This window comes from Schistocerca piceifrons, chromosome 9, assembly GCF_021461385.2.
Source record: "Schistocerca piceifrons isolate TAMUIC-IGC-003096 chromosome 9, iqSchPice1.1, whole genome shotgun sequence".
NCBI lineage: Eukaryota > Metazoa > Arthropoda > Insecta > Orthoptera > Acrididae > Schistocerca > Schistocerca piceifrons.
The window spans coordinates 83,110,903-83,124,713 of NC_060146.1; positions in this window are offsets into that span (position 1 = coordinate 83,110,903).

Here is a 13,811-nt window from a genome sequence, read left to right on the forward strand (position 1 = left end):
CATTAAAAAAATAGTGTTTTTCATTGTGTTTTCTCGCTTGTTGTTCATGAGAGGAAAAGTAGAGAAATAGCTTAAAGGTGGGCCGATGAACCCTGTGCCAGGCACCGAATTGCGAGTTGCAGTTTAATCACGTACACTTTGATGCAGATATCCTCTAAAAGTACTGTAATATTCAATATAACATTCTGGTTACTGGTTTGAGAGTGTTCTGCTGCACCACTATATGTAGAAGGCGGAAAGCAGGTTGTTCCTACAAGAGCACTTCCATTTGATTCTGTGCTCACAGAAGTATTAGCATCACCTAACCTTAAACTTACACAACTACCATCAGATAAATGGCTGTCAACTTATCTTGTATTTATAAACGTTATGTTCACTATATTTTTCATCCGGGTCCTTCAGAACTTTTATTGTAAACCCAGTGGGTCGATCATAGCATTTATTTGCTCAGGAAAAAAAAACGCACGGGTTCATTTTATTACTATAGAAAAGCACTGAAATGAAGATTTGAAACAGCGTAGCCAGTATGTGAACGCTCAAAGCAACGGAAGAAACTCTAAGAACATTGGACACACAGAGCAAAAACTGGGGGTATCTCGCTCTGTCATTTAAACTAAAGATTAGAATCTTTAAATTAGGATTCGGTCTGAAATACTTTTATATTACCACAAAAACTACTTCAAACCACCATAATAACCAATCAAAATATTTTCATATTGTCACAATTTTCAGCCCTTAAGAGGGATGTCATGGATTTGGGTTCGAAAATCGATTTTTCGAAAATACTTTTTTTAATATTCTGAGGTTAATCTATGCTGTTCTTCTATACCTACTATATCTGCTTCGATTGTGTGCCACAGAATTCGACCATACGACCTTCCTACAGAACAGTTTACACTGAAGGCTCTATCATTATTACAATCATGTCTGTTTTCTTCTTTGCAAATGGAACTTATTACAGAATACTGTGGTTTATACGATTGAATGTTAGCCAAGAACTACTTGGTTTGATGGTGCAAACTTAAAAACTTTGTAAACAATGAAATCTGGAGCATAATGATTTATGTGTGTGGCATCTGCCGTTTCGGACATGTCTGAAAGGACGGGCAGCATTCATGGCCCTTCAGCCGTATGAAAACATCACGGAAGAGGTATTTCGACATCAGCCGCAATCGGGCATTGAAATAAATCCACTGCCGAGACGCGAAAATTTGTGCTCGAGCGGTTTCCTTATCACCTTTGGCTATCTGAGCACGTTTCCCGTCCAGCCAGGATGCCCACACGTCGCCCAATACAGACACAGTGTCCCTCCTCCATTATCCTCATTGCTCGCAGCCTCACCTTATTCCCTCAAGAGGTCGAACGAACAGTGCACTGAAGGTCAACGAGCATATATTTATATGTGTGGTGCCAGTTCTTGCGGATTTCTGTCAGTGCCCGGGTAGTAGAATCGCTGCAGTTCTGGGTACCGAAGGTGAAGCAATACGCAATTAATCAGGCGGTTACAGTGGTTGGCTCACCAGCGTGTAGTAACAGGTAGGTGGAATGTTGTTCCCTTGACAGGCCGTCAGTATCGGGCAACACGATGTACAGCGCCAGGTGACGCCGTCCGTCGCTGCTTCACCGATGGATCTCAAAGTTGAGGGCTGTGTCGACAGCACAGACAGCCCTCGGTAGTTGCGGTCAGATTCCCAAAGCGGTTCCACTTCTTCTCCTTCTAGTAACACTAGCAACAGCAAGCTCGCGTTTTGTTACGTCATAGCTACTTTGCGATCCGTTACACAGTAGCTCTTCCGCTGTTACCAATTTTTCCGGAGCCTCTAGCCAATTACGCGCAATTACACGACCTTGGCGAGGTTCTCTGGCGGTGTGCTTATCTTGTAAGATAGTGTGCAGACCATGTTTCGACTCAGTTTACTACACAGAGAGGTGACAAAGGTTTTGAAATGGAGATATATACACACAGAGATGACGGCGGTACGAGAAGTGTAAAAGGACAGTGCATTGTCGGAGCGGTATCATTTGTACTCAAGTGATTCATGTGAAATAGTTTCCGACGTGATTTTGGTCGCACGACGGGAATTAATAAACGCGCAACGGTAGTTGGACCTAGACGCATTGGTGATTCCAGTTCGGAAATTGTTAGACGATTCAATGTTTTAGGATCCATAGAGTCAAGAGTCTGCCGAGAACGTCAACTTTCAAGCACCACCTCTCACGACGGACAAGACAGTGGCCGAAGTCCTCTACTTGACCGACAGCGGCGGCATTTGCGTATGGCTCCAGTGCTAAGCAGACAAGCAACACTGCACGAAATAACCGCAGAAATCAATGTGGGACGTACAACGAATGTACAAATTAAGAAAGTGCTACGGAATTTGGCGTCAATGGGCTGTGGCAGCAGACTACCGACTCGAGTGCCTTTCATAGCAGAATGACACCGCCTGCGGCACCTCTGCTGGGCTCGTGGCCATATCGATGACTGAGACGACTGTAAAACCGTGGCCTGGTCACATGAACCCCGGTTTGAACTGGCAACAGACGATGGCAGGTCTCGAGTGTGGTGCAGACCCCACGAAGCCATGGACCCAGTTTGTCAACAAAACACTGCGCAAGCTGGTGATGGCTCCATAGTGGTGTGGGCTGCGTTAACATGAAGTGGACTGGATCCTCTGGTCAAAATGAAGCGATCATTGACTGGAAATAGTTATGTACGACTACCTGCAGACCATTTGCAGCCATTCACGGACTTCATGTTCGCAAGCAACGGTGGAATTTTTATGGATGACAGCACGCCATGTCACCAGTTTGAAGAACATTCTGGACATTTTGAATGATTTCACCACCCAGACCGTCTGCAATAAATGTATGTGGCGTAATCAAGAAGTAGGTTCGTGCACAAAGTCCTGTACTGGCAACATTTTCTCAGTCATATAGAGGCAGCATGGCTGAATATTTATGCAGGGGACTTCCAACGACTTGTTGAGTCTATGGCTGGCTCTGAGCACGATGGGACTCAAGTGCTGTGGTCATAAGTCCCCTAGAACTTAGAAATACTTAAACCTAACTAACCTAAGGACATCACTCACATCCATGCCCGAGGCAGGATTCGAACCTGCGACCGTAGCGGTCGTGCGGTTCCAGACTGTAGCGCCTTTAACCGCTCGGCCACTCCGGCCGGCTGTTGAGTCTATGCCACGTCGAGTTTCTGGACTACCCCGATAATGAGGAAAAAAATTGCTCTGGGCAATATGGGACTTAACTGCTGAGGCTGGAACTTAGAACTACTTGAACCTAACTAACCTAAGGACACCACACACATCCAAGCCCGAGGCAGGATTCGAACCTGCGACCGTAGCGGTCGCGCGGTTCCAGACTGTAGCGCCTAGAACCGCTCGACCACACCGGCCGGCGGGAATGAGGAGGTACGACATGATATGAGGAGGTATCGCATGACTTTTATCTTCGCAGTGTACACTGCCTGCACAAATCGTGAAGCACCCAGCAGACGTGGTCGGATGGTAATGTAACTTCGTATAGGCACGCACCCGTCGTCAGGATCTGTTCTATCACAGTCACATTACTGCTCTGGGTCCTATTTTTAAGTGACCAGAGCAGGTAAAGGAGGCGCTGTAGTGCTATTAAATAAAACAGATTACACAAGCAGTGTGGAAGAATTTTCCCAGTCAGTGGGGATACAAAAACTACGGAAGTACCCAATAGCTACATGCAATGAGGTGACAAAAGTCTGGGCTACCTCTTAACACTATGCCGTCCGGCGACACCACAGTGGTGTCGTGTGCATAGTATCGCACAGTGGGCAGCGACAGCACTTAAGTGTCTTTTGCATTCTGTTGGTGTTTTGTTTAGCTAACAATAAGTTACACACGTCAACAACATGGTTTGTTTTTATAAGTACATGTACCCTTTCATCGTAACAGACGAAAGAGACGATACTATTATTTACGATGAATACGCGGATGTCTTCTCTGACGCTCCGGACGACTTGGCCAATTGAGAAGAAGACACTGGATATCAAAAACATGAAAGTGAAGCAGAATCGTCGGAAGATAGTGGAATACGTCCAAGAAGAATCGGGCGAACGCTACGGTTGCCAACTGATTCGGATGAATCAAAGAAGGCAGTGTACAGTAGTCAGACTTTGATTTACCGAGGACCAATAATAAATTTGAAGGATCCCCGGGTCCAAACATATTTCCCAAAGATACTCAGAGTGCCCAGGATATCGTAGAATTATATACTGGGAGCGATCAATTTGAATATATTAGCAATTGAACCAACGAGTACAACAGTCAGAATTCCGATAGAAGGAAACTGGATCAAAATAATGCCAAATTTGTCAACCTTACAGGACCCGAACTTAGAAAATGGTTTCATCTTGCTATCCTTATGGTAATTGTAAAAAAAGCAAGGATCGATAATTATTGGTCAACGAATCCGATGATAGACACGCCGATATTTCGCAAAACGATGTCCCGCAAATACTATCATATTTACGTTTTTCCGACAACAGCTATAAATTGGATAAGGCCGACAGGCTTCACAAAGTGCAATTCGTCATTGATTATTTTTTCAAAAAGTTTAAAGAAACCTTTAATCTAAGTCAAAAAATCTCAACTGACGAAGGAATGATACTGTGGCGTGGACGGTTAAATTTTAAAGTTTACAATCCGTCGAAAACTACGAAATATGGCATACTCTTTCGGATGAGGTGTGAGTACGGGATACATTTCCTCATTCAAGATATACTCCGGCGCTGACAGGCCTTTAGCAAAAACACTGATGTAACAATTGACTTCTTCTTATGGAAAATGGCATCACCTCTACATGGTTATTATAACAGTGCAGAACTTACTTGAAAATAAAATTCGAGTTTGTGGAACGAAACGGCAAAATAGAGGATTTCCGTAAAAAAATGCGCTAGAGTCAATGCGTTTGAAGCTTTTGATGAACGGAAAGGTGAAGTATTCGCACAGGTATGGAGAGCTTCGAAAACTAAAACGATAAAAACGATCTCTACAATACATAATGCCACTTTGACTGGCACTCACATAAAATGTAGAAAAACCAATTACACAATAAAAAACCTGAAAGTGTATTACACAACAACAAATACATGAACGTATTGGGTCGGGCAGACCAATATTTCAGTTATTACCTGTGGTGTCACCGCCAGACACCACACTTGCTAGGTGGTAGCCTTTAAATCGGCCGCGGTCCGCTAGTATACGACGGTCCCGCGTGTCGCCACTGTCAGTGATTGCAGACCGAGCGCCGACACACGGCAGGTCTAGAGAGACTTCCTAGCACTCGCCCCAGTTGTACAGACGACTTTGCTAGCGATGCTACACTGACAAGTACGCTCTCATTTGCCGAGACGATAGTTAGCATTGCCTTCAGCTACGTCATTTGCTACGACCTAGCAAAGCGCCATTTATCCTTTGCTATGTATCTAATGAAGCATGAAACTCCGTTGCGTGCCGCAAATGTTAAGTTCAATAGTTATTCAGGACAAGCTATCCCTGTGTTAGGACAGTGCAGCCTTCGTGCAACATACAAGGGACAAACAAAACTTGTGTCATGTTACGTCCTTCGTTCTTCCTCTGCAGTGAACTTGTATGGTTTAGATTTATTTCAGTTGCTTAGCTTGTCTATAGTAAATCAGGTCCTCTCAGTGAACCAGACTGTGCCTTCAGCCAGTGTTTATCGTCTATGTGAAGAGTTTACAGACATTTTTGCACCGGGCCTTGGTTGCGCTAAGAACTATCAAGCACGTTTGGAAATGAAAGTAAACGCGCAACCGAAATTTTTCCGTGCGCGCAATGTTCCCCACGCATTGCGTGATGAGGTCGCAAGAACATTACACGATTTGGAATCTCAAGGTGTAATTGAACATGTCCAGGCTTTTCTCTGGGCATCACCCTTAGTAATTTTGCCAAAACCTTCGGGAAAATTGAGACTTTGTGTGGACTTCAAGGCAACAGTGAATCCACAACTAGTGATTGCAACTTTTCCTTTACCCCGCCCAGAAGATCTTTTTGACAAACTGTGCCCGGATAAATATTTTTGGAAGTTGGACCTAACAGATGCGTACTTGCAAATACCGGTGGACGAAGAATCCCAGCGCGTTTTGGTGGTTAACACGCATCTTGGTTTGTACCGATTCAAAAGACTGCCATTCGGGCGTGCATCCGCCCCTGCATTGTTTCAGCAATATTTACAAACTGTTTGTGCGTCGGTCCCTATTGCAGCAAACTACACTCCTGGAAATGGAAAAAAGAACACATTGACACCGGTGTGTCAGACCCACCATACTTGCTCCGGACACTGCGAGAGGGCTGTACAAGCACGGCACAGCGGACACACCAGGAACCGCGGTGTTGGCTGGCCGTCGAATGGCGCTAGCTGCGCAGCATTTGTGCACCGCCGCCGTCAGTGTCAGCCAGTTTGCCGTGGCATACGGAGCTCCATCGCAGTCTTTAACACTGGTAGCATGCCGCGACAGCGTGGACGTGAACCGTATGTGCAGTTGACGGACTTTGAGCGAGGGCGTATAGTGGGCATGCGGGAGGCCGGGTGGACGTACCGCCGAATTGCTCAACACGTGGGGCGTGAGGTCTCCACAGTACATCGATGTTGTCGCCAGTGGTCGGCGGAAGGTGCACGTGCCCGTCGACCTGGGACCGGACCGCAGCGACGCACGGATGCACGCCAAGACCGTAGGATCCTACGCAGTGCCGTAGGGGACCGCACCGCCACTTCCCAGCAAATTAGGGACACTGTTGCTCCTGGGGTATCGGCGAGGACCATTCGCAACCGTCTCCATGAAGCTGGGCTACGGTCCCGCACACCGTTAGGCCGTCTTCCGCTCACGCCCCAACATCGTGCAGCCCGCCTCCAGTGGTGTCGCGACAGGCGTGAATGGAGGGCGAATGGAGACGTGTCGTCTTCAGCGATGAGAGTCGCTTCTGCCTTGGTGCCAATGATGGTCGTATGCGTGTTTGGCGCCGTGCAGGTGAGCGCCACAATCAGGACTGCATACGACCGAGGCACACAGGGCCAACACCCGGCATCATGGTGTGGGGAGCGATCTCCTACACTGGCCGTACACCACTGGTGATCGTCGAGGGGACACTGAATAGTGCACGGTACATCCAAACCGTCATCGAACCCATTCCTAGACCGGCAAGGGAACTTGCTGTTCCAACAGGACAATGCCCGTCCGCATGTATCCCGTGCCACCCAACGTGCTCTAGAAGGTGTAAGTCAACTACCCTGGCCAGCAAGATCTCCGGATCTGTCCCCCATTGAGCATGTTTGGGACTGGATGAAGCGTCGTCTCGCGCGGTCTGCACGTCCAGCACGAACGCTGGTCCAACTGAGGCGCCAGGTGGAAATGGCATGGCAAGCCGTTCCACAGGACTACATCCAGCATCTCTACGATCGTCTCCATGGGAGAATAGCAGCCTGCATTGCTGCGAAAGGTAGATATACACTGTACTAGTGCCGACATTGTGCATGCTCTGTTGCCTGTGTCTATGTGCCTGTGGTTCTGTCAGTGTGATCATGTGATGTATCTGACCCCAGGAATGTGTCAAGAAAGTTTCCCCTTCCTGGGACAATGAATTCACGGTGTTCTTATTTCAATTTCAAGGAGTGTATCTGGACGATATTGTGATCTCCGGAAAGACGGAAGAAGAACATTTAGCCAATCTCCGAACATTATTTCAGGTCTTGCGACAAAATGGTCTTCGCTTGCGGAAGGGCAAATGTGTGTTTTTTGCACGTGAATTGCCATATCTGGGACATGTACTCAATTCCCAAGGCATACATCTCAGTCCAGAGCACCTCCGTGCCATACAAGACTTGCCTTCGCCGCAGAAATTGAAGCAGCTACAGAGTGTGCTGGGAAAAATTAATTATTATAACAAATATGTGCCGCACGCCTCTTCCACTTCAGCTCCGCTTCGTCGCTTACGCCGTAAAGGTGTTCCGTTCGTCTCGACGACGGAATGCGAACGCGCCTTTCGCCAGTTGAAATCGGCGTTGCTTTCTAATACTTACCTTACGCCATTCGATCCCCAGAAACCCCTTTTGTTGATGGTAGATGCATCGGATTTCGGGATCGGTGCAGTGCTTGCGCACAAAGATGGTTCGCACGATCGCCCTATTGCCTTAGCGTCCAAATTGCTCTCGTCTGCGCAAAGAAATTATTCACAGATCGAGAAAGAAGCTTTGGCTCTCGTAATTGGTGTTACAAAGTTTCATGATTTCTTGTATGGTCGTCACTTTACCATCATCACAGACCATCTGTCGTCTTCGCCCGTCGGGTGCTCCGACTCGATGGAGGTCGACCCTTCGGCCCCTCCTGACTATCTACGGGCGCATACACCGCATGTTGGCGTGCACCCTGGACTAGGTTTTCAGGCGTTTCCTAGCTCCCCTCGGACCGAATGGCCGGTTGCGGGTGGCACAGCCTCGCCTGTTGTTAGGCTCCCCACCTCGTCGCATACGTCAACATGGGGTCCTCCCCACGGCGGGCGAAAACCTTATAACACAACCGTTCGCCGATTTGCGGGGGAGGAATGTGGTGTCATCGCCAGACACCACACTTGCTACGTGGTAGCCTTTAAATCGGCCGCGGTCCGCTAGTATACGACGGACCCGCTTGTCGTCACTGTCAGTGATTGCAGACCGAGCGCCGCCACACGGCAGGTCTAGAGAGACTTCCTAGTACTCGCCCCAGTTGTACAGACGACTTTGCTAGCGATGCTACACTGACAAATAGGCTCTCATTTGTCGAGACGATAGTTAGCATAGCCTTCAGCTACGTCATTTGCTACGACCTAGCAAGGCGCCATTTATCCTTTGCTATGTATCTAATGAAGCATGAACCATCAGACCGATGTACACCAATTATGGATTAAAGTTAAGTAATACATCAACTACGTACTTTATTTATTAGACTCAACTCCTTTAATTGTTCCAGACCTCACGCCAGTCTGCGTGAGCTTAACGCGTGCTATTCGGCTACAAGTCATGGTGGATTGGCTGTCGGGTCAGTCCACTACATTACACTATATACAGAAAAACGATAAAATGTCCAAAAAACATTTTCATGTACCTCTGTCATTGCGCATTATTTAATGCATTCCGTACATGTCAATATTTCAATACAGAACACAAGAGTCACCGATTTCAAGATTTTTTATTGAAAGTGTCTGATTCGTGGATAAAGACCATGTACCTACTTCTGAGCAAAACTTGGAGGTTGCCACTACATCGCGTACGTCTCATCATGATCCGGTTAACAGACTTTCCGTTCACATAAACCAACATCAACTAATACTTATTTGCGAAACGAATAAACGAAAACGGAGAAACTACCACGTACGTTCCAAAAACAAAAAAGAAGAACAACAAACTTAATGTGTAAGTGTTGTGCACTTGCGTCACACCTTGGAAACTGTTTTGCTGCATTTCACATGGAAGAGAAATACTAAGTACCGAAAACAATGCAAATAAACAAATACAAGAAACAAACAAATTTTGTGTTTATTTACAAAAAATGTGTGTGAAATCTTATGGGACTTAACTGCTAAGGTCATCAGTCCCTAAGCTTACACACACCCATGCCCGAGGGAGCACTCGACCCTCCGGCGGGTCCAGCCGCACGGTTCGTGACTGCAGCGCTATAGACCGCTCGGCTAACCCCGCGCGGCTATTTATTTACGTATGTATATCTTCGACATTTAATGAAAGTAGGGGAAGGGGGTTGAGAACTTATGAGAAGTAAAGATGATATTAGTAGAACTTAACAGTTAATAATCTCCCGATAATGTCAAGACCGGCCGGCGACAAGCCAAGTAATCCGAATTAGCGCTGCCGGCGCCAAGCGAATGCATTTGTACGCGACGTGCGGACGGCAAAGTGTTAACGTCGTGTCGCACCTTCTTTTACCTGGCGTAGGGCAGCAACTAGTCGTGGCACGGACTCTACTATTCGATGGGAATATTAAGCCTTTTTGCTTCTATAGTCGTGTATACTTGCGAAAGTATTGCCGGTGCTGGATTTTGTGTGCACACTGACATCTCGATTATGCCCATGTCAGGCGATGACAAATCGTCCGCTAGAACAGTTCAATGTTCTTCAGACCAATCGTGAACAATTGCGGCCGACATGGTACATTGTCATACATAAAAATTCCATTTTCATTTGGGTGCATGAAGACGCTGAACGGCTGCAAATGGTCTACAAGTAGGCGAATATAACCAAGATCGATTCAGATGTTCCAGAGGACCCAGTGCGTTCAGTGTGAACACAACATACACTATTACGAGGCCACCGCCAGCTTGCACAGTGCCTTGTTGACAACTTGGGTCCATGGCTTCGTGGGGTCTGCACCACACTCGAGCTCTACCATCGGCTCTTACCAGCTGCAACCAGGAGTCGTCTGACCAGGCCACGGTTTTCCAGTCGTTTAAGATCCAAGCAATATGGTCATGATGGTTGCTGGTGATGTCGTATTACACTACTATCCTTTAAAATTGCTACACCAAGAAGAAATGCAGATGATAAACGGGTATTCATTGGACAAATATATTATACTAGAACTGACATGTGATTACAGTTTCACGCAATTTGGGCGCAAAGATCCTGAGAAATCAGTACCCAGAACAATCACCTCTGGCCGTAATAACGGCCTTGATACGCCTGGGCATTGAGTCAAACAGAGCTTGGATGGCGTGTACATGTACAGCTGCCCATGCAGCTTCAACACGATACCACAGTTCATCAAGAGTAGTGACTGGCGTATTGTGACGAGCCAGTTGCTCGGCCACCATTGACCAGACGTTTTCAGTTGGTGAGAGATCTGGAGACCGTGCTGGCCAGGGCAGCAGTCGAACATTTTCTGTATCGAGAGAGGCCCGTACAGGACCTGCAACGTGCGGTAGTGCATTATCCTGCTGAAATGTAGGATTTCGCAGGGATCGAATGAAGGGTAGAGCCACGGGTCGTAACACATCTGAAATGTAACATCCACTGCTGAAGCTGCCGTCAATGCGAACAAGAGGTGACCGAGACGTGTAACCAATGGCACCCCATACCATCACGCCGGGAGATAAGCCAGTATGGCGATGAGGAATACACGCTTCCCGCAATGTCGCCAAACACGGATGCGACGCTCTTGATGCTGTAAACAAAATCTGGATTCATCCGAAAAAATTACGTTTTGCCATTCGTGCATCCAAGTTCGTCGTTGAGTACATCATCGCAGGCGCTCCTGTCTGTAATGCAGCGTCAAGGGTAACCGCAGCCATGGTCTCCGAGTTGATGGTCCATGCTGCTGCAAACGTCGTCGAACTGTTCGTGCATATGGTTGTTGTCTTGCAAACGTCCCCATCTGTTGACTCAGGGATCGAGACGTGGCTGCACGATCCGTTACAGCCATGCGGATAAGATGCCTGTCATCTCGACTGCTAGTGATACGAGGCCGTTGGGATCCTGAACGGCGTTCCGTATTACCCTTCTGAACCCACTGATTCCATATTCTGCTAACAGTCATTGGATCTCGACCAACGCGTGCAGCAATGTGGCGATACGATAAACCGCAATCGCGATAGGCGACAATACGACCTTTATCTAAGTCGGAAACGTGATGGTACGCATTTCTCCTCCTTACACGAGCCATCACAACAACGTTTCACCAGGAAACGCCGGTCAACTCCTGTTTGTGTATGAGAAATCGGTTTGTAACTTTCCTCATGTCAGCACGTTGTAGATGTCGCCACCGGCGCCAACCTTGCGTGACTCCTCTGAAAAGCTAATCATTTGCATATCACAGCATCTTCTTCCTGTCGGCTAAATTTCGCGTCTGTAGCACGTCATCTTCGTGGTGTAGCAGTTTTAATGGGCAGTAGTGTATTAGCATCGGTCGTCTGCTGCCACAGCCCATTAACGTCCGATTATGCCGCACTGTCTTATCGGATAATTTATTCGTACGTCTTACATTGATCTCTGTGGTTACTTCACGCACTTTTGCTTGTCTATTAGCACCGACGACTCTACGCAGTCGCCACCGCTGTTGGACGTTAAGTGAAGGCCGTCGGCCAGTGCGTTATCCACGGTGAGAGCTAATGCCTGAAATTTGGCATTCTCGACACACTCTTGACATTGTGGATCTAGGAATATTAAATTCCCATAATATTTCCGAATTGAATATCCCATGTGTCCAGTTGCAGCTACCTCCCCGCTTTCAAAGTATGTTAATCGCTCGTGCAGCCATAACACATGGGAAACCTTTCCACAGGTATCACCAGAGTCCAAGTGGCAGCTTCGCCAATGGACTGCCCTTTCATACCTTGTGAAAGTGATACAGCCGCCACGTGTATACGTGCACATCGTTGTCCCGTAACATTAGTCTTGTCGGTGTATATCAGCAAAGTGGAAGAATTTTTCCATTGTGTACAGTTACGAAAACTATAGACAGACCCAAAAGCTAAATACAGTGACTAGTCTAAGCAGTCAGTTAACTAGTGCTCCCGCAATTTTGAGAATATGTTTGTTAGAGCATCCTTGACATGAATCTAAGGACTCCACAACTGCATGGCTTACCCATATTCCACAAGTCAGTACCGTCCAGTGGTACCTGCATTATTAGCTCCAGTACACAATATTGCCAGGAGGCAGATCACCATCTTGATGAGAACAGTGAATTTCACAGGGAAATATAGCATTAAGAGCAGTTTCGATTTATTTAACACGTTAACAGATGCTAAGATTACAGCAAATGGAAGTTAGTCTCTTTGGATCTACACAGCTTGCTCACAAGCATTCCTTTTAAAGACTCAGTAGATGCTGTGTCTCAATCATTTTATTTACGTGACACTAATCGAGAAGAACAGCTGAGCATATTTAGTACAATGGAATGTTATTTAAGTCACAACTATTTCTGCTTTCAAGAAACCTATTATAAGCAAACAGATGGTCAGGCGACGAGTTCATTCTTATTCCTCTTGCTAGCAGAAAAGTGCATGGACAAGTGGGAAACCGATTTTCTTACGAGTGAACAACTGGCAAAACAGGTTGTGGATTGGTACAGATATATCGATGATATTTCCTGTATGTGGAAAGGTTGCACAAGACAACTCACAGCCGGCCGGTGTGGCTAAGCGGTTCTAGGCGCTTCAGTCTGGAACCGCGCGACCGCTACGGTCGCAGGTTCGAATCCTGCCTCGGGCACGGATGTGTGTGATGTCCTTAGGTTAGTTAGGTTTAACTAGTTCTAAGTTCTAGGTGACTGATGATCTCAGATATTAATTCCCATAGTGCTCAGAGCCATTTGAACCATTTGACAACTCACAAGGTCATGAAAAATATGAATCAAAGGCACACTAGCACAAAGATCAGTATGCAGCCGTCGGCACACGGGCCGTACATCCGAACGTTGAGCGTTGAGCGTGCCGAGTTTCTGACGTCATAGCGTGGAATAGCACGTTCGGGAGTCTTTCCTAACGCGCAGGGCAATATATAGCGTGTCAGATATTCCGAGCGTGCGTCTGAGCGTTGACCAATCAGATGGCACAACGACACCTACGTCACATGCACACCATATCCCTTCAGCACAGAGTTGTCAGGCGCCATATTGGCGTTCATTTCCAGCTACTCCTCCCCCCCTCCTACCCATCAACCATGGACCTTGCCGTTCGTGGGGAGGCTTGCGTGCCTCAGGGATACAGATAGTCGTACCGTAGGTGCAACCTCAACGGAGGGGTATCTGTTGAGAGGCC